This window comes from Carcharodon carcharias, chromosome 1, assembly GCF_017639515.1.
Source record: "Carcharodon carcharias isolate sCarCar2 chromosome 1, sCarCar2.pri, whole genome shotgun sequence".
Lineage (NCBI taxonomy): Eukaryota > Metazoa > Chordata > Chondrichthyes > Lamniformes > Lamnidae > Carcharodon > Carcharodon carcharias.
The window spans coordinates 127,846,346-127,869,257 of record NC_054467.1 but is presented as its reverse complement, the minus strand read 5'-3'; positions in this window follow the sequence as shown (position 1 = coordinate 127,869,257).

Sequence of the window (22,912 nt, the reverse complement as noted above, 5' to 3'; positions counted from 1 at the left end):
AGACAGGGCTAAGCAATCCCACAACCAATGGATCAGATCTAAGCTCCGCAGTCCTGCCACATCCAGTTGTGAATGGTAGTAGCCAATTAAACAACTCATGGAGGAGAAGGCTCCACAAATAGCCCCATCCTCAATGATGGAGGAGCCCAGCACATCAGTGCAAAAGATAAGGCTGAAACATTTTCTACAATCTTCAGCCAGAAGTGCCGAGTGGATGATCCATCCCGGCCTCCTCCAGAGGTTTCTAGCATCACAAATGCCAGTCTTCAGCCAATTTGATTCACTCCACATGATATCAAGAACTGGTTGAAGGCACTGGATACTGAAAAGGCTGTGGGCCCTGACAATAATCTGGCAATAGCACTAAAGACTTGTGCTCTAAAACTTGCCGCACACCTAGCCAAGCTGTTCCAGCACACAGAGGATAAACAAGAGGAGGTACTGATGGCTGTAAGGAAGGAAAAGGAGGTAGAAATTGAGAATTCTGAAATTGACCTTCTTCTGATTAAATTGGACAATGCCTAAGTACTTAAGAATCTAAATGTAATGTTAGGTTACCTTCCAGATGATTGTTGGAGTGATTTGAATGAGCTAATGCAGCCACACAAAGCAATCTGTGGAAACAAATGGGGGGAAAACAGCAGTGTATGATGTTGATGTGAAAAACGCAGTTTCAATAAGGCAACACCCAATCAGATTAAATCCAGTACAATTAGCTCAAGTGCAGAAAGAAATTGAACTCTGCTTCAAAATGACATCACAGAGCCCAGTTACAGTAATTGGAGTTCACCCATTGTAATGGTGCCAAAACCGGATGGTTTTTTTTCACAAAGAATATGTATTCACAAAGAATATGTATTGATTACTGAAAAGTGAATGTAGTAACAAAGGCCGATTCATATCCTATTCCACAATAGGAGGATTGTATCAACCCATATCACAAAAATTGACTTGCTGCGAGGATATTGGCAAGTACTTTTATTGGAAAAGACAAAAGAGATATCAGTTTTTGTGATGCAGGATGGGCTATCTCAATGCAAAGTAATGCACCAGCAACATTTCAGAGACTAACAAACAAAGCAATTGAAGGGCTGAGCAATTGTGCTGTTTCAATTGATGACTTAGTTGTATTCAGTCAAAGTGGGAGCAACATTTACAACATTTAAGTGAACTGTTTGATTGACTGCAGGAAGCCAATTTGGTGGTAAATTTGGTTAAAATGAATTTATGAAAGCCCAAGTTACATATTTAGGCCACAGTGTTGCACATGGTCAAGTGGACCCATGAGATGCAAAAGTGAAAGGTATTGTGGAATTCCCAGTGCTTAAAACAAAATGGGAAGCTTTGAGATTTCTAGGCATCGGTGAATTTCATTGGAAATTTGTGCCAAATTTCAGCAGTGTAGTTGCTCCACTAACTGGATTGTTAAAAAAAAATTGAAAATTCTAATTCACACAGGAGTGTTAGAATGCATTCAACAGCTTGAAAGCTGTACTAAATACTACACCTGTTCTATCAGCACCTGATTATACAAAACAGTTTAAATTGGCTATCGACACCAGTGATGTGGGTGTTGGTAATGTGTTGCTACAAGAAGATGAACTGGGAATTGAGAAGCTATAGGATATTTCTCACGGAAGTTAAATGTACATCAGAGGAAATATTCAACTTTAGAGAAAGAGGCTTTAAGTTTGATATTAGCTTTGCAGCATTTTGAAGTGCACGTTGCAAATAATTCTTCAGAGGCAGTTATATATATTGACCACAATCCTTTGAAGTTTCTGAAGAAGTTTTGTGAAAATGAAACCATCTTTTTGAAATTATGATAGTTCTTTTTTTGCAGGAGGGAGGTGTGAGAATGGATTTTTAAAAAATATTTTTGGGAAATATTGTGTAACACTGTGAAGAAGGCTGTGTGTGCGTTTTTGTGTGTAAATGATTTAATTAAGCTGGGGAAAGGTGCTAGAGACAGGTTATCTGGGAAGTTTAAGACATGAAAAGATAAAGGCATTAGATTTGTGGCATTGTAAGGAGATAGCATGGTGGGTTTGAGGTACAACTAAATAGGTTGGATATAACATTTACATCTTTAGAAAAGTTGAGAGCTCATTTGAATGTCAAAGTGAAGTCAGAAGTGACAAGAAACATTTTTGCATCTTACAGGAGCTCCATTATTGACCCAAAAGCAGAGACAAAATAGAAACATGAAAGATTTTATATTGGGAAGGATTTGAGCTTCAAAGTGGTGTGAGAACAACGGAACCTGAGATGAAAGCAGGGAAAAGATGTTTTTGACTTACTGTGGAGAGTTTAGTTTGGCAGTTGGCTGTTGGCTGTGTGAGGAAGACCTCTGGGAAACAGCCCTAGGCTGGGAAAGAAGGCAGTTTGAATGAACCATCTCGTCAGACCAGAAAAAGTCTTAGGTTGCAAAAAGCAGTCTTGATCTGAAGTCTTGGGTTTCCACAGCAGAGTGGAAGAGAGTTTAAGAGGTCATGTGGCATTCCTTTATTAACTCTACAGCAGTTTGCCTTGGGTAATATTACTGAATTTTTATAGTTAAACATCTATAAGGGAGCATTGCTTGGAAGGTGTTTGCTTTTGGGTCTGACCAAGTAGTAAGTCTTTTGGGAGGATGTTTCATAAGACTAATTTTAATTGTGTAACTGTAATATTGTTTGTTTAAGTTTTCTTTTCTTCATGTTAATAACATTTTTACTTTTAATTTTTAAAATCCCAGAAGTGTTACTGGACTTCTTGCTGCTGAGATCAGTGTGTTTTCTTCTCATTTTCAGTATATAAATGAAAGAAAAGCCCGTAAGCCAAGGTTCCCCCTGGGATTTTGTTTGCTCAGCAGTTAGCACCTGCTGTGGTCATAACAACCCTCTCTGATGCCTTCACTTCCTTCAAAAAGTGAGGCACCCAGAACGAGACACAATACCCTAGTTGAGGCCAAACAAGTATTTTATAAAGGTCTAACATAACTTCCTTGCTTTTGTACTCTATGTCCCCAATGATAAAGCTTAGGACTCTATGCTTTATTAACTGTTTCTTCAACCTGCCCTAAATCACCTTCAATGATTGATGTACATATATGCCCAGTTCCCTCTGCTCCTGTATCCCATTTAGAATTGTACCCTTTATTTTATACTGCCTCTCTGCCTCCTTCCTACCAAAATGAATTACTTCACATTTCTTGGCATTACATTTTATCTGCCTTTTGTCTGCCCATTCCACTAACCAGGCTATACCCTTTTGAAGTTTTACACTATCATCCTCATGGTTCACAATACTTTCAAGTTTCGTATCATCTGCATATTTTGAAACTGTGCCATATGCACCAAAGTTATTAGTACATATCAGGAAGAATAGGAGCTGTAACATAGATCCCTGGAGAACTCTACCTTCCTCCAGTCTGAAAAGGTACCTTTCTCCATTACTCTTTGCTTCCTGAGACTCAAAAAAATTATATCCATGTTGCTACTATTCCTTTTACCCCAAGAACTCTAATTTTGCTCCCAAGTCTGTTATGTAGTACTTTTTCAAATGCTGAGTGTATTTCTTACAGCTCTTTATGTGACTGGTCGACTGAGGCATTGTTGCTTAGCACTGGACTTGAGTGCAGCAGGAAATGTGGCAACCTGGACGTACATTCACATAAGAATTAGTTCCTATTTCTTTATGAATATTATAACAATATAAAAAGATGACTTAAAAAAAAAGTTAAGAGCAAGAAATTAGAATATGAGAGAAGCAAGCAAAACCCAGGCAGTAGGAGCTTCTATAAGTCATAAAAATTAGCTAGATGTTGGTTCTTTAGAGGATGCCACCAGGGAACTAATAATGGGAAACAAGGAAATGGCAGAGATTTTTATCCAGCATTTAAATGTCTATTCACAGTAGAAGACAAAAAAATCCATCCCAAGATAGTAGAAAATCAATGGACAAATGGGAGGGGGGATTTAAAACAACCTCTATCACAAGAGAAGAAGCACTAGGAAAACTAATAGGACTAAAGGCTGACAAGTTGCTTGAACCTGATGGTGATTTCACGCTGACGTGTTTCCAAACTGCACATAAGTGACGTGCACCTGGCAAACATCCTCGGGTTTTAAAAGAACTGCTGCAGGGCTAGTGGATTCATTGGTTGTAATCTTGCAAAATTCCTTAGATTCTGCAAAAGTCCCAGCAATTTGGAAAACAGCAAATATAACAACTCTATTCAAGAAAGGAAGGAGACAGAAAGCAGGGAACGAGAGACCAGTTAACCTATGTAATTGGGAAAATGTTGGAATCTATTATTAAGGAAGCATTAGCAGGAAATTCAGAAAATCGAAGCATAATCAAGCAGACTCAATGGTTGGAACTTTCCGTGCCTGCTGGCATCGGGCCTGCTCAGTAGCATGAGCGGGCAATATGGCGGACAATATGACATCGTGAAACCAGTTTGTGATCGTCCGCTTAGCCCACTGATGGCAGGCTGCATTTCCCACCATTGGACGTCGAGAATCTAATTTCAATACATCTGCATATCATTATAAGGCCAGCCCACCAGAATCATCCCTCCTCGCTGAATTGTCCGACCACGTCAGCATGACTGCATGCTAACATGTTTCCAAACTGCACATAGGTAATGTGCACCTGGCGAACTCCACTTTGCTCAGGACTTCAAGGTTTGTTTGCTTATCTTGCTTCGGGCAACACTCACAGTTATCAGCGCCAGGCTTTGCAGGCAGCACCGCAGCATTTTTAGGGGGGGCTCACTGGCAGGTCGCTACTCAAGTCACAAGGCAGGAGTGGCTTTGAATGGCAAAGGACCAGGGCTTGCTTGGCGAAGGTGGAGAGGTGACTCCAGGCAAGGGAAGAGGCTGCATGGTGAGGGCTGTACTAAGGAAAGAGATGTGCAATGATTTGCGTAGGGCCACAGGTTGAACTGTGCAAGTGGCCTCAAGATGGTGAGGGCCAAGGAGGCAGTCTCCAGAGCAGATGAGGCCAGATGGAGATGTGAGGGTGTGTATGAAAGAGTGAGTGGTGATGTCCCTTGAGCTGGCAGTGAGTGAGATGCCAGTGAATGTGTGATGGGCTTGATTGTGTGGGATTAGAGTGATGAGATGGTTGCCATACCCTGGCTGCATGGATGAGATCATTCATCCTCTTTCTGCATTGGATGGCCAACCTCGTCTGTGCAGACACAAAAACAAAAAATGCTGGAAAAACTCAGCAGGTCTGACAGCATCTGTGGAGAGAAAGGTAGAGTTAACGTTTTGAGTCCATATGACGTTGCTTCAGAGGTAAAGGGAAGTAGAAATGTGGTGAAATATATACTGTTTAAGGGAGGTGGAACAGGTGAAGCTGGATAGAAGGCTAGCAATTGGTGGAAGCAAAGGAGAGATTGCGAAATATGTCATAAACAGAAAGTCAAAGGGTTGTTAATAGTGGTGATGCTGGCTAAAGGAGGTGCTAATGGTGACATTAAGAGTGGAAAGCAGAATGTGGTAATGGCAGGACCAGGGTAAACACTCTGAAAAGTGCCAGATGGCCCTAGTGGGGGTGCGGTGGGGGAGGGGACGGTGGTGGGAAATAAAGATCGAAAAGGCTAAAAGCTGGGGATAAAACAATGAATAAAAATGGAAATAAATTTTTCAAAGGTTGGTGGTGGATGGCTCGCATCCCTAGAAGCAAAGAGCCGACTTGCTCCACGCCAGCCCACCCCACAACCATAATGCTCTGCGGACTGGCTAAATAGGCTGCCAGTGGCACTCCCATCCCTCAGGATCTGCCAGACAATCCGACTGGTACCTCCAGCAGCTCCAGCAGTGTCAAGAGTGCAATTGTAGGCTCTTCCGGGACTGCAAGCAGGCCCAAGGCCAATGGATCCCAGAGCATGGTAACTCCGGGGTCTTGGGCGAGGAGGATTTGGGCATTTTGGGGATGGGGGGGCGGTGGTGGTGAGGTGGTGGGGGCTGATGTGTTTTCTAGGGTAGGTGGTTTGGAAGAAAAGGGGTACTATCTTAGGAGGGTTGCTGTCTGATGTACAAAGAGCACTGCCAACACCCCCTCCCTTAAGATAGTGACCCACCTTCCCTCCTGCTTTTTTGAAAAGGCTTTTTAAGAAGATGGTCTGTCCACACCCTGTCTGACTGGAAACAGTCTAAAGAGAACACTCTTGAAGTAGCCTACCTGCATGGCAGCAGCACCATGCATGACAGTAACCAGGGATTTGTATGTAGTTAATAAAGAGCAATAAATGGTTCACGTTTAGACATATAAGTCTCAAGATCTCATAATTGAGATACATAGCAATGGCACCACAATATAACATGATGATCAGTGGTGATAATGCAACTGATGCTGGGTCGTTAAATACATTAAAGGTTGAGTTATACAGATTTTTGATCTACAAGGGAAATAAGGGCTATGCGGCGGGAGGGGGTGGGGAGGGGTGGGGTGCAGGCAAGAAAGCGGAATTAAGGCCACAATCAGGTCAGTCATGATCTTATTGAATGGTAGAGCAGGTTTGAGGGGTCAAATGACCTATTCCTGCTCCTATTTCTTGTGATCTTATGTTCTTATGAAAGCATCATCATAGTTGTTTCACAGACAATGACGAGCAAAGACCAGATGACTCTCAACCACAGGTGAGTAAGGCAATGAAGGTAGAGGTGGAGTAAAAATTTAGGGCGGGGTTTTACCAAAAGAGTGGATGTTACTTCATGGGGGTGGTTTCTGGTTTGGAAGTCCACACAGGTGTGAGGCAAAACTTTGCCTGTGGTATTGCCATGGGAAGGAAATTGAGAGCTGGCAGGCAGGGGAGGTGACAACGTGAGGATGGCAGGCTGTATGCTGCACAATCAGAAGGCTGGCAGCACTGGAGCCTCAGCAGCGCCAACAAGAGAGGTGCTTGCTGCTGAGACAGTTAGGAGGGGTCTCATGGAGGAGTGAGCATATCTTTATCTGTTTTGGGTCAAACAGGCAGGGCCTGGTGAATGGAGGGGAAACCCCTCTAGCGACAGCGTGTGGGAGGGGTTTGCTGCTAGCACCACCACTCCCTGGGCCACAGAGCCTCCGGCTCTGACGGCCTCACTTGGAGGCTGCAGGGAGGCCACTTCCATGCAGCTGGCCACCTCTCCACATGCCAGGAGACTGCTCCAAAGACAAAACAGCAATCAACAAAGTTGTTGAACTACATAACAAAAACAGTAGACAAAGTTAGAAGTTTGTTTCTAAGGAAGGTAATGAAAGGAAAGGGGAATTAAATTTCTAAAGCTGGTCCATAACATTCTATAGGAATTGGCAATCTCTCCATCAGCACTTTTCTATTTAAAGGTCAGAGTGACCAGGATGATAACCTACATCATCAGCCTAGTAGAATACAAGTCATCAGAACCAGTAATTCCACGGCACAGGAGATGGCATACCGAGCATTGTGTCCAATTCTGGGCAGACTGAGAACTGTTGCCAGCCAAGGAGTATTGCACTTAAATGCTGATTGGAACTTCCCCAGCAGAGGGTCTAAGACCACGAGCTGTTTCAGCGAGGCTCCTCACTATTTTCCCTGCTCCCCAGCTCCCTGGCCCCGAGCCTGTTGCCCCAGGGCTGGTAAAATTCCACCCTGCTCTGAAGGGTTAGGTCACATCTCTTTTTCAGCTGATGATCAGACTTCACAGAGTCTGATTTTAAAATGAGGATGCTTCTAAGCACAGAATCATAGCGTTATTGATCACTGTGTTCTTAGCTTACAATAGGTAAAGTTCTCTGTGAAGCAGTCCAGAGGTCACTTCTGTATAAGAATAAGAATCCATTAATTGCATTGCAATCCATCATGGAATATATGGAAATTGCTGGATAATTTGCCCCAGGCTTGGAAATATATCGCTGTTCCTTCACTGTCGCTAGGTCAAAAACATGAAACTCCCTCCCTAATAGCACTGTGGGTGTACCTACACCACTGGGACTTCAGCAGTTCAAGAAGGTGGCTCACCACCACTTTCTCAAGGGTAATTAGGGATGGATAATAAATGCTGGCTTTGCTAATGATCTCAACATCCCAATAACAATTTTTTTTTATAGATTCCCCTCAGGCAGAGACTTTGGCATCCACTTCTGACTGACTGAAACGTTACCAAATCTTATTGGCGGCCATCAGGTCTGCTCTTATGCAGAAAAATCAATGCGGTGAGCCAGTGACTAACAGGTGTGGCTGAAGCTGGCACAGATGAGGGGTTTTCTCACAGGATAACCTACCTCCTCTGATTTCTAAATTCTACTGTGTTGGCTTTGTATTACAACAATCTATTGGCTTTGTTGATTGGTGCTTTGCATTGGCTGGACAGAGTGAGCATGGAGCCTGCAAAGGCTCCTTGAAGTGAACTTCCATGGGCGATTCTGCCATGTGCATTCTCACATTGTCCCAGCGGAAGAATTGTGGAAATTTGAGAGAAACAGTGTAAATGACATTTGCAGTGATTTTCCAGGGTTTCTGCGACACTTCCGTTGAAGTTGTGCACAAAAGCAAGAACCTCCCGTGATAACTCACCGACAGAGTTCTTTTTCAATGCCATGCTTTAAATTGTCTGAGGGGTTCTTCTTAATAAATTTCCTTCTTCCTAATTTGACTTTTTTACATAACAGCACTGTAAAAATTCAAGTTGTTGTTGTTGTTAATACAGTAATTGGATAAAAATAGCACACAGAAAAATGTAAATGAGTAATTTGTTGGTGGAGTTTGCTGACCACAATTTCCACTTTTATAGATAGCCCAGACCTTCCATTCCCTGGAGGGTCGTACCACTTGGGGACCTTTGGAAGTCCTCAGGCAAGAACTGCATGGGAATTACCTGGAATGTTTCAACATCCATTGGGTAATTTCCCTGCACCTGGAACCCTCTGAAACTTAAAGTCGGAGACTTTAGATGGTTCCGACTCACTTAGCAAAATAGTTACCCAGGAAATGTTAGAAGGATTAAAACCATTGCTAACTCGTGGATAACCATGGTACTTACTCCCCCCTGACCACAGAACCCCACCCCCCACTCCCCAACTATCCCCCTACCACTTGATTACTCCACACTCCCCAACCCCCGACTACCTGACTATCCTCCAACACTCCACTCCATGACCCATTCTATTCACTTACCTTACATATTTACCTTCTCTTCTGTCAAAGTGGCTGGGACATTTATATTTACAGGAATACTGCAGCTCCTGTGGTAAAAAAGGAGCCCCTGACGATCCTGCACTACACTAAGGACTCTAGGAGCAGCTACACTGCAAGTTTCTGAGCAGGCCTGAATCAGAAGACTGGATAAGAAATGTGCAGCTCCAGACTAAGGTAAATAAAAAGTAGCAGAATGGCAATCTGACAGTGATTGCCATTCCATTGAAGATTTGGAAGATTTGAAATGAAATTATGTTGTCTGCAGTGGTATTTTTACACTATTAGCATCTAGTATTTAATTGCTTTTATTCCCTTCAGTATATTACACCTGTTATTGCCACTAAGATACCTTTCCTACTGTTTATTAATTGCAGATGTTGATCCGAACATACAAAAAAAATTCAATTAAAGCAATAATTAAAGGGTACAGTGAAATAAAAAGGTCTGGTAGCATCAAAAGCACCAGTGTTATTCAGGTATAATTAAAGCTCAACTGAAGTAGAAATAATAATGTTTGTACGCATGATATTGTTACAGTGTCTTTGTTTTCCCAGCAATGTCTTATAAATAGCAGCGGGACTATAAAGGCCGAAGAGAAATATATGGGAACAAGGCACTTTCCATTCAGATGAACATGAAGTACATGTAAAAACAAATAAATAATTTAGCTTTATCAAAGTAGAGGTGTCAGAATTTTTTTAACGGGTTCTCATAGATCTATGTCATCAGCTGCCCTATGTCCTAAATACCTTCTGTAATTGTGACTTAAAAATGTCTATTTCTGAAGATCATTGCTGCACCAAACTTGCAGGGCAGAATTTTATGTCAGCACAGCAGGCATTCACCATAAAATCGGACATGGTGACATCAGAAAGAGAGTGTGGCATAAAGTCAAAAGCTCACCCGCCTTCTGATACAGGCCAATTAAGAGCTAGTTGTGGCAACTAGCCATTTGCGAATGTACTGTGATTTTTCACTGGCTGCACGATTTAATAGTGGTTGCCCAGGGAGAGAATTGTAGCAGGGTCACCCAAGCAGCAGAAGGGCATAATGAAAGACACCATCAGAGGAGCACAATGAAGAGTTGGAGAGACTGCTGAGAAACATTTTTTATGAACACTTTGAGGGAATAGCATAGTGGTATTGTCGCTAGACTAGTAATCCGGAGACCCGGGGTAATGTTCTGGGGACCTAGATGGCGGGATTTGAATTCACTAAAAAAAAAATCTGAAATTAAAAGTCTAATGATGACCATGAAACCATTGTCGATTGTTGTAAAATCCAATCTGTTTGCTAATGCCCTTTAGGGATGGAAATCTGTGCTCCTTACCTGGTCTGGCCTACAAGTGATTCCAGGCCCACGCCAGCAATGTGGTTGGCTCTTAAAACCATCCACTCAGTTGTATCAAACCACTACAAAGTCTCTGGTACTGACCTAGGTACTGGAAACAACAATGGCAAACTCAGCCCTGTCAACCCTGCAAAGCCATCCTTACTAACATCTAGGGGATAGTGCCAAAACTGGGAGCACTGTCTCACAGAATAGTCAAAGAAACAGCCTGACATAGTTATCCTCATGGAATCATATCTCTCAGATAATGTCCCAGACACCACCATCACCATGCCTGGGTATGCCCTGTCCCACCGGCAGGAGAGGCCCAGCAGAGGTGGTGGTATACAATCAGGGGAGAGTTGCCCCGAGGAGTCCCTAACATCAGCTCTGGACCCCATGAGTCTCATGGCATCAGGTCAAACGTGGGCAAGGAAACCTCCTGCTGATTACCATGTACCGCCCTCCCTCAGCTGATGGATCAGCGCTCCTTCATGTTGAACACCACTTGGAGGAAGCACTGAGGGTTGCAAGGGTTAAGAATGTACTCTGGGTGAGGGACTTCACTGTCCATCACCAAGACTGGCTCAGTAGGACCACTACTGACCGAGCTGGCTGAGTACTAAAGGACATAGCTGCTAGACTGGGTCTGCGGCAGGTGGTGAGGGAAACAAGAGGGAAAAACATCCTTGATCACATCCTCACCAACCTGCCTGCCGCAGATTTATGTGTCCATGACAGCATCGGTAGGAGTGACCACCGCACAGTCATTGTGGAGACAAAGTCCTGCCTTCACATTGAGTATATCCTCCATTGTGTTGTGTGGTTCTACCACTGTGCTAAATGGGATAGAATTTGAACAGTTCTAGCAACTGAAGACTGGGCATCTATGAGGCGCTGTGGGCCTTCAGCAGCAGAATTGTACTCAAACACAATCTGTAACTTCATGATCTAGCATATTCCCCACTCTACCATCAACAGCAAGACAGGGTATCAACCCTGGTTCACTAAAGAGTGCATGAGTGCATGCCAGAAACAGCACCAGACATACCTAAAAATGAAGCGTCAATCTGGTAAAGCTATAACATCAGGCTACTTGCGTGCCAAACAGCACAAACAGCAAGTGATAGACAGAGATAAGTGATCGCACGATGATCGGATGCAGTCCTGCCACATCCAGTCATAAATGGTGATGGACAATTAAACAACTCACTAGAGGAGGAGTCTCCACAAATATCCCCATCCTCAGTGATGGAGGAGCCCAGCACATCAGTGCAAAAGATAAGGCTGAAGCATTTGCTACAAATTTCAGCCAGAAGTGCCAAGTGGATGATCCATCACGGCCTCCTCCAGAGGTTCCCAACATCACTGATGCCAGCCTGCAGTCAATTTGACTCACTCCTCATGATTTCAAGAAATGGCTGATGGCACTAGATACTACAAAGGCTATGGGCCTTGACAATATTCCAGCAGTATTATTGAAGACTAGTGCTCCAGTACTTGCCATGTCCCCAGCCAAACTGTTGCAATACAACTACAACACTGGAATCTACCCGGCTATGTGGAAAATTGCCCAGGTATGTACTATCCATAAAAAGCAGGACAAATTCAGCCTGGACAATTACCATCAGTCTACTCTCGATCGTCAGTAAAGTAATACAAGGGGTCATCAACAGTGCTATCAAGTGGCACTTTCTTAGTAATAACCTGCTCACTGCCACCTAGTTTGGGTCCTGCCAGGGCCACTCAGCTCCTGATCTCATTACAACCTTGGTTCAAACATGAACAAAAGAGCTGAACTCCCGAGGTGAGGTGAGAGTGACTTGACATCAAGGCCTCATCTGACCGAGTGTGGCATCAAGGAGCCCTAGCAAAACTGGAGTCAACGGGAAACAGAGGGAAAGCTCTCCACTGGTTGGAATCATACCTAGCACAATGGAAGATGGTTGTGGTTGTTGGAGGTCAATCATCTCAGCTCCAGGGCATCACTGCAGGAGTTCCTCAGGATGGTGTCCTCGGCCCAACCGTCTTCAACTGCTTCATCCATGACCTTCCTTCCATCATAAGGTCAGAAGTGGGATGTTTGCTGATGATTACACAATGTTCAGCACCAGTTGTGACACCTATGATGCTGAAACAGTCAATGTCCAAATGCAGCAAGACCTGGACAATATCCAGGCTTGGGCTGACAAGTGATAACTAACATTTGCGCCACACAAGTGTCAGGCAATGACCATCTCCAACAAGAGAGAACCCAACAATTGCCCCCATGCATTCAACAGCATTACCATCATTGAATCCCCTACTATCAACATCCTGGGAGCTACCATTGACCAGAAACTGAACTGGACTAGCCATATAGATACTATGGCTACAAGAGCAGGTCAGAGGCTGGGAATAGTGCGATGAGTAACTCACCTCCTGACTCCCCAAATACTGTTCACCATCTACAAGGCACAAGTCAGGAGTGTGATGAAATGCTCCCTACTTGCCTGGATGAGTGCAATTCCCACAACACTCAAGAAGCTTGACACCTTCCAGGACAAAGCAATCTGCTTGATTAGCACCCCTTCTACAAGCACTCACTCCCTTCATCAACAACACACAGTAGCAGCAATGTGTACCATCTACAAAATGCACTGCAGGCATTCGCCAACCCTCCTTCGATAGCATCTTCCAAACCCACAACCACTACCATCTAGAATGACAAGGGCAGCAGATAGATGGGCAAAGCTGGAAGCTCCCCCACAAGTCACTCACCCTCCTGACTTGGAAATATATATTTGTGTTCCTTCACTGTCGCTGGGTCAAAATCCTGGAACTCCCTTCCTAACAGCATTGTGGGTGCACCTACACCATATAGACCGCAGCAATTCAAGAAGGCAGCTCATCACCACCTTCTCAAAGGCAACTAGGAATGGGCAATAAATGCTGGCCCAGCCAGCCACACCCACATCCCATGAATGAGTAATAAAAAAAAAGTCTGATGTTGAGTCAGTGAATGGACCAGTTGTAAGTGCAATATTTGGAAGAGGAGCTTCAGCCAGGTAAGGACCATCACAGGGCAGGCTGAAACAAATGAGGCCATATGAATAGTTCCCACCAATGGAGGCTCCTTAAGTGAGGTTGTGGGAAGGAGAAAAGAGCAACGGGCCAGGGCAGCAGCAGCCAGCTGTTCAAGCATATGAATTGCATAGTGATGCTGAAGGGACAGAAAGCCTCAGAGAGAAGCGTGGGCAGGACTTTCCATGGAGAAGTCATTACCCTGAAGAAAGGGTGTATGGGCAGCACTCAAATTGCCTCCAGACGACAGGCTCCCAGAAGGCTGCATCTCTCTGGACAGGCGATCACATCCATCAGCGAGATGCTTGCAGGGGAGATAAGTTCTAACTGTGTGGGAGGCCATCCAATGCCTGTGGCACTGTAGGTCATGGAGGCCTTAAATTTTTAAGCCTTGGATCCTTTCAAGGATCAATAGGAGATGTCTGTGGTGTATCATAATCACCAGCCCATTGTTGTATCATGATGGTAACTGATGCATTGTTCAAGAGAGTAGACAACCTCATCAAGTTTACCACTGACAATATACAGCAAAACCCCAAGGCAGCAAGAGGATCTGGGGGAATTCTGTGATTCCCTAAGTGCAAGGGGCCATCAGCTGCACACATGTGGCCTTAAGGCACCCATAGGTACCTGAGGATCTGGACTGGTCTGGTGCTGATGGTGAGATCAGCGCTGCTTTACCAAGTGAGGATCCAGCAGTGCAACATCCATCAGAGAGCCATGCTGTGAGTGATGTGTCCTCTTTCACAGGCCACTGCCATGCACTAATTATCTCCCCTTGCTTTTGCAGGCACATCCGGGAGACAGTCGATGGAATCTCCAACCCAGGGCCTCCAATCAGGCCCTGAAGAAACCTCTGAAAAGGAATCTGGAGGCACCCTCCCTGAAGTCCTATCACAGCGCTTACCCACACCCTCCACCAGTGTAGAGACACACACCTCGGTGGGACCTAGCTTTAGAGTAGCCCCGAGATCACACTCTGGTGAGCACATCACACTGTCTAATCCACTGCAGGTGGAGGGAGGGACTTCCCAGGTGTCTGGCACTCTAAGGGCTGCTGGAGGCAAATATTTGCTGAGACCGAGTCGGATGATGAGCCTCTGGACTTGGTCATGTCACAGTTGCTGGAGCTGCTAAGGGCAGCCATGAGAATTTTGTGACCCAGGAAGGATTTCACACCATGTGCAGAGAGTGTATGATCACCAGCTGCAGCACATCCTGCAGGTGTGAGCACGGTACCGTGGGAATAGCCACAATGCCTATATCCTCAGGCATTCCCAGGTGCCACAGCTGTTTGTGTTTCCAGCTCCGCTAGATGGCTGGTTAATAGGAGATAAGGACTATCGATTAATGAGATGGCTTATGAGATTGATTATGCATCTATGCTCAGAGGTGGAGGAGAGGTACGATGTGACCATAACAACCATAGAGAAGACCATTGGTCTGTTCAAATATGATTCCGCCATCACAACTAATCAGCTGGCATCTTGCCATTCGCACCAGCTCATGTCTCTTTGTTCATTGCTTGCTGTGCGCTGCACAACTTGGCATTACAGAGTGGGGCAAAACTGGCAGATGAGGATATCAGTTAATAAAGTATACTGGGTTTATAAATAGGGGCATGGAGTACTGAAGTAAGGAAGTTATAATAAACCTGCAAAAAGCACTGGTTTGGCACCAACTGGAATATTGCATCCAGTTCTGGGTATCACAGTTTAGGAAAGATGTGAAACCATTAGAGAGGATGCAGAAAAGATTCACAGGAATGATATGGTTCCAGGGATGAGGGATGTCTGTTATGTGAGTTGGCAGTTGTGGGCGAGGGGGTGGGTGGGGTGATTTTATGGAGCCTGCAGGTACAGGGAGACTTTATTAGGTGGGATGCGAAATTTTGAATTCTCGATGGTGGGTTGAGATGCAGAGATTAAGTCAGTGGTGTGTCTTGGCATATTGAACATTGCACAGGCCTTTGATGGGTTTGTACTTGTAATGTCATGAACTCATTCGTGTGAAACAGTTTTTAATAAAGTCTACCTTTGGGATACAGTCAGCTGTGCACGAGAATGTTGTGGCACCCAGTTCACGATCTTTTAAAGCTGGCATATACCAGTCTACTTTGTGCAGTTGTGTGTAAGATCAGCAGTTTTCCTTGTCTAACTCTACTGCACAAGGGAGGGGAGCGAGAGAATGGCAACATTCAATGAGGCTCAGGGTCACAGAGTAGCATGTCCCACAGATTGGCGAGAGCAACATTGGACACTAACAAGATCGTTCCATAAAGAGTAAACAAAAAACACAGCATTATTTCTTCCACAAGAAAAAAATGCTTCTAACTTCCCTGTAATCATCAAGATGTGCAAGCTTGAGACACATCAGTACATTTATCTCCCTGACTAAGCTAATCTCAACAAATAATGATGATGCATATCTAAATAAAGTGAAATCAATGCAATGTGAAATATTTACAAGTGAAATTTAAATTTGAAAAACACCAATGCCACCTTTGTGCTCTCAAGTCTCATGTTAATGGCAATGGAGTTGGGCAGGAAAGTTATGGCTGTGATTGTCACTGTTTGACCAGGAGGCTCATTTATAGGTCAGCTGCTTTATTAGCTGACGGAGAATTTCACCAATGAACAGCTTCCTCCGCCTCTGAGTCACACATTTCCCTTGTACACTGCTGGCATTTAGAATTTTAATTGTAATCAAGTGGGAATGTAGAAAAAAGAGAGAGCATAAGTGGTGGATGGTTCAAGTTACAAAATCGAGAATGGCACAATGTTTAGAAAACCCTGGCTATAGATGGATTGGAAGAGCTAGGACTGTTTTCCTTGGAGAAGAGAAGGTTGAGAAGAGATTTGATAGAGATATTCAAAATCATGAGAGGTCTAGACAGAGTAGAGAGGGAGAAGCTGTTTCCATTGTTGGAAAGATCAAGAACTAAGGATTGCAGATTGAAGGTAATTGGCAAAAGAAGCAACGATGACATGAGGAAAACCTTTTTTACACAGCGAGTGGTTAAGGTATGGAATCAATTGCCTGAGAGTGTGGTGGAGGCAGGTTCAATTGAGGCATTTAAAGGGGGACTAGATCATTATCAGAAAAGGCAAAATGTGCAGGGCTATGTGGAAAAGGTGCAGTATGACACGAGGTGAATCGCTTCCGCAGAGTTCCAGAACAGAAGGGGGCTGAATTCTATTTTTTTAGCATTCATTCACGAGACGTGAGATTCGCTGGCTGGACCAGCATTGATTGCCCATCCATAATTGCCCTTGAGAAGGCGGTGGTGAGCTGCCTTCTTGAACTGCTGCAGTCCATGTGGTGTAGATACACCCACAGTGCTGCTAAGGAGGGAGTTCCAGGATTTTGACCCAGCGACAGTGAAGGAACGGCGATATATTTCCAAGTCAGGATGGTGAGTGACTTGGAAGTGAACTTCCACGTGGGGCTGTTCCCATCCATCTGCTGCCCTTGTCCTTCTAGATGGTAGTGGTTGTGGATTTGGGAGAAGCTATTGAAGGACCCTTGGTGAATTCTTGCAGTGCATTTTGTAGATGGTACACACTGCTGCTACTGTGCATTGGTGGTGGAGGGAGTGAGTGCTTGTGGGTGTTGTGCCAATCAAGTGGGCTGCGTTTTCCTGGGCAGTGCCCAGCTTCCTCAATGTTGTGGGGAGTATTCCATCACACTCCTGTAGATGGTGGACAAGCTTTGGGAAGTCAGGAGATGAGTTATTTGGCGCACGGTTCCTAACCTCTGACCTGCTCTTGTAGCCATAATATTTATATGGATAGTCCAGTTCAGTTTCTGGTCAATGGTAACCTCCAGGATGTTGATAGTGGGGGATTTTGTGATGGTAATGCCATTGAACATCAAGGGGCGATGGTTGGATTCTCTCTTGTTGGAGATCGTCATTGCCTCACACTTGTGTGGTGTGAATGTTACTTGCCACTTGTCAGCCCAAGCCTGGATATTGTCCAGATTTTGCTGCTTTTTGACATGGACTGTTTCAGTATCTGAAGAATCATGAATGATGCTGAACATCATGCAATAATCAGTGAACATCCCCATTGATTCTATGATATCCTCAAGAGAAACCCCTATCTGACCTATATATGACTCCAGTCCCACACTATGGATGGAATTTTCCCAAATTTGCACTAAGTTGAGTAGTGGCGGGTAAAACAGCGTGCTGCTTGTCGACGGTAATGGGTTTTAATGCTGTATCGTCCCAAGCCCGCCTTATTATTTATGTACTCCCCAAGAACATGGTGGGCTCCTCATTTGCCAGACTGCCATCACCCGGCTGTTTCATAATGTTGGGCACCATGTCTGAAGGCCAGCCACAAGCACAACGCTTATTGCTTCCAGCTCACCACAGCTGCCCGAGAGACCTGGCCTTCAAGTCAAGAAGACTGCAGCATCCGGTTTAACGACTGGTCCCTCGAGTGACTGATGGATGCCTTGGAGGCCTGCCAGGATGTCCCGTACCCCTGTTCTGGCCACAGGATGGGCAGCAATGTGACCAATCTGGCTTGGGAGGCAGTGACAGTGGTGGTCAGTGCCAACGCTCTTCAGAAGAGGACAGCCACCCAGTGCTGCAAGAGGACGAATGATCTCCTCCGTTCCGCCAGGGTAAGTCACACTTTTCATCACTTCCACCTCACACACTCACAAACCTAGCACATATCCACAGGGCCCTCACTCACTGCCAGTGCGAGGGACATCACCATTCACTCATTTACATACACCATCATTGTCCTCAGCATTTCTATGGGACCACTCACCACCCATACAAGCCAGGCATACTTCTCATCTGGCCCCACAGGCGCCTGCTTACTCCTTCTCCATCCCCATCCATGCCGGACAAACTGGCACACAACAAGAGACAGAGGTCAGTCACTGGTGGAGGAATGCCTGAAATCAAGGTCCTCATGGACTTTGATAACAGCCATCCAGCTGGTCGGTGAGGTTCTGGACCGATCCTGTGCTGATGGTGAAGTCGGTGGTGCTAGACCTAGTGAAGATCCAGCAGTGCATCATCCATCAGACAACCATGCTGTCAGTGATGTTTCCTGTTTCACAGGCCACTGCCATGCACTAATTATCTCTTCTTTATTTCGTAGACACATCTGCCAAACAGCTGACAGAGTCCATGACCCAGGGCCTCCAATCAAGCCCTGAAGAAATCTCTGAAGAAGAATCGGGAGGCACCCTCCCTGAAGTCCTGTCACAGCACTCAACCACACCCTTCAGCAGAGCAGAGACATATGCCTCGGTGGGATCTAGCTTTAGAGTAGCCTTGGGATCACAATCTGGTGAGCACATCACACTGTCTGATCCACAGCAGGTGGAGGCAGGAACTTCCCAGGTCCCTGGCACTCCTAGAATTGCTGGAGGCCAGAACGTTGCTGACTCCATGTCAGATGACGAGCCTTTGGACTTGGTCATCTTACAGTTTCTGGAGCTGCAAAGGTAAGCTCGGGAATATCAGGAAGGGATGTCTGCTACTCTCCTCAGATTACAAGGCACAACGGAGGAGTCTGTCTGCCTTCATGCTGAGGTGATCGTGCCAGCATTACAACGCACCCAAGGTCAAAACTGGTAGGATGGCAGCCACCATGGAGACCTTGGTCCAGGACTTTGCTCCTGCACTGCTGCGCGGTCTTAACTCCATTGTTGATGCCATAGTTGGCCTTCAACAGTGTGTATGCGAGAGGGGTGCTGGGCAGCTCGATCACACTCCAGCTACCCCTGCTCCTCAAGGAGTCAGCTTGGGGCCCCCGGGTACCCATAGGAAGGAGGATCTGCAGGTGCAAACTCTGGGCCCATCCATACCAGTAGCGCCAAGAGCGCCTGGCTTATCTGGCTCCCCTCCTCCTGTGACCTCAGCAGCTCTAGCTCCACAGGCCGAGTAAGGTGCCACTGCCACACAGCAGGATCCCAAAAGCAAGTTAGGGCCCTCCAGGTCTCAGTTCTCCCGAGAACACCCACCATAGTCATCACAGACAAGGCATCACAGTCAACAGGCTGCCTCCACCTCTGCTGTGGATGTCCAGGGAGCGCCAAGACATAGCAGCAAGGTTAGGGCAGTTAAGGAGAATTAGGGACATGGGTGTTGATCACTGGTACATACTGTTCACTATTGTCAGTAAACTCCCAATAATGTCTCCCTGCCTATGGCTCCATGTTCTAATGAGCAGTGTTCTTGTCATTCAGATGTGAAACTTTTCTGCACAAGATAAAGGCAGGTGTCTCAGTCCCGGGCCTCTTCCCCGTGCTCTGTGCTGCCTTCAGCCCAAAGTAATGGTCCAGTTCCACACTCCCTGGAGACATTACTAATGCTTGCACCTCGGTCATGCTGGTCGTTTCTGCCAGAATGTAGTGGGAAGGTGCCGCAGAGTTCTCTCATTCTCTCTGTGTGCTCTCAGCACCTTTAAGGAGGGGCTGGCCCCCACTTCTTCAACATCTGTGACCAGTGATGCTGGACTCCAACTCCTGAAGGGCTCAGGTGATGAAGGTGAACAAAGGATCAGATGCTTCTAAAGTTTCATGGTTGCAAATCTACGATATGACCCTGATCACAGAACGCAAGTGATAGGCCCTCAGCCAGACAGGAGTCAGACATTCTCAGAGGCTGTGTGAAGATTTATGGAGTGTCCTCAATGTATGTCATCATCCTCCTTCAATCGAGTGACTATTAGGGCCACCTTTGCATCTCCATAACAGGAGCATTTTCACAGAGGGTATTTGCGCTGCCATAAGCCAGACTGGAGTCAAACGTTCACATATGTGATGTGAGGAACTATGGGGTCACCTCACCGCATGTCGTCATCATCCTCCACAAATGTAGCAGCTATGAGGGCCTACCCAGTGTGCTTGCCTCATCTAGCCAGTATGAGGACCTCCTATCCGTCATCATTGCCTCCGAGGACCTCCTCAATCTCTTCCCCATCAGTGTCCTCCTGATCGAAGGAGACATGCAGCTCCTCCATCTCCTCCTCAGCCAGCACGTCTCCCGGTTGGAGCACCAGGTTGTAAAAGGTGCAGCAGGTGACGAGGATGCGTGACGCCCTCTGCAGATAGTATTGCAGGGCTCCACCAAACCAGCCCAGGCATTGGAACCTCATCTTCAGCATCCCAATGGTCTGCTCCACCAAGTTGCGAGCTGCAGCATGAGCCTCATTATAGCATCACTCTGCTGCAGTCTGAGGCCACCGCACGGGTGTCATCAGCCACGGCCTTTGCGGGTAGCCCTTGTTCCTGGGGAGCCATCCCTGCAGCTTCTGTGAACCCTGGAAGACTCCAGGGATCTGTGACCGACTGAGGATGTAGGTGTCATGCACACTTCCTGAAAACCGTGTGCACGCCTGCAAGATGCATTTCTGGTGGTTGCATACCAGCTACACATTCAGTGAATGGAAGCCCTTGTGGTTGATGAAGTCCATTGTGTGTTGCAATGGAGATCTGAGTGCCACATGAGTGCAGTCAATCACACCCTGCACCGCTCTTGCAACCTGGCTGTCCTGGTCCCAGACGAAATGCACAAAGTCATGTACCCTCACAAAGATGGCAACCGTGACCTGTGGTTGGAGGCTTGAGAGGTCCCACAGGGGTCACCTGTGGAGCCCTGAAAGGAGCCACTGGCATAGAAATTGAGTGCCACGGTCACTTTCACAGCCACTGACAGTGGGTTCCCTCCATGTCCCCATGGTACCAAATCCTGCAGTAACTGGCAGATGTGAGTGACCAAGTCCCTATACATTCACAGTCTTCCACGACACTGGTTCTGTCATCTGCAAAAATGAAGGGCAGCATCTATAGACACTGGGTGTCTCTAGGCGCTGGCCTGCAATGGCTTATTAGGCTCTTGGGCGGCAGGCGTGTGTGGGAGCCCCAGTAACCCCTTCATCCTGAGATTGCTGCTCCTGCCTCTGCGCAGCCAGGAGCCTCAGTCACTCTCTCCTCCATCTTCTTTACTCTCTGTAGGCCATCAGGCATACAGATAGTTCACCAGGCTCCATGATCCTGATGTACTCCTCCTGCAGGATAAAAAAGAGAGACACATGGTTAGCACAGGTGTAATAAGAACCTGTCCTGGTTAAGTGTGACAGCCCCTTAATGCTCCCCAGAGATTGCTGGCCCCGACTTGGACGGCTAGGGATTAGTGTGCTGCATGGCTGACCTGTTAGCTTGAACCATGGGGGAGTCTGGTCCAAACCAGGATGCTGACATCGCAAGAGGCTGTGAGCACCTCCAGCAGTGACTGCTCCATGACCAGCTTTAGTGAGGAGATTGTACAACGTGTGCAGTCCAACTCTCTGCAGTCCACTAAGGTGCTCATGAATTTGCAGTGTGTTCCCGGGGGGCAGGGGTAGTGGGGGGTGGGGTGGGATGGGTGGGGGGTGAGGGGGTGGCGGGGGGTGCTCTGGAGAATTGGGTGGTACTCTGACACCACTTTGATGCTTGAGTGGGCAGATAAGCTAGGAGCCCAACCCCAATCATATCAGTCTGACTGCACCTGAACTGTTTTAGTTGCAGAGGCATTTGTCACTTTCTACAGGTTTTCTGATGCATTGCCACTTCCCTGGCCTGACCGCCCGCCCGCCATGCCCCCCAATGAGGGAAAAATCCTCCCCTAGGTTTTGGGAAATGTATGATAGCACAAAAATGATTCAAAAGCACCAAAAACTTTACATCATAGAGTATAAACACGGCTTATTTTTTGAATTACAAATAACCTTACAGAACCCTGGTATGGAACAAAATTAATGTTGTTCTTTTTGCAAACAGTTTTAACTCAGCCTTCATCATTTTCTAACGAAGATCACAATATTAGGTGCATGAGTGGAGCAGTGGAAGGGGTTTCTTCAGGCACCAGGACCACCATTATCAGTGAGAGCAGCAAAATAGCCCATTCCTCCATGTAATTGGGTGGACACCGCGTATCACTCTCCCTAATCGGTTGGCCGAGGCGTGATCATGGTTGGCTGACCTCTTCACGTGCACTCAGGAATCCCGCCAACTTCCAGGCCCCCTATCTCCTGGACTAAATTCTGCCCATCAACTCTGGCTTCTCTCTCCACAGATGTTTCTGACCTGCTGAATCTTTCCAATGTTCACTATCTCTATTTCTGATTTTCAGCAGTGTATTGTTTTCATTATAATTTTGCTTAATTAGTTTAATGTTGGATGTCTATATGAATATTTCATGTGTGCCCTTTGTTTTCACTCTCATGTTTTGTTCTGCTATGCAAAGAACAAAAGTTAGCACACTACCGATGTCATGGCATTGTCAATATATACAATGAGGATTTCAGCTTGTGGGCGTTGGGTCGTGCTACAAGGACTGAGGTGTTTATTTG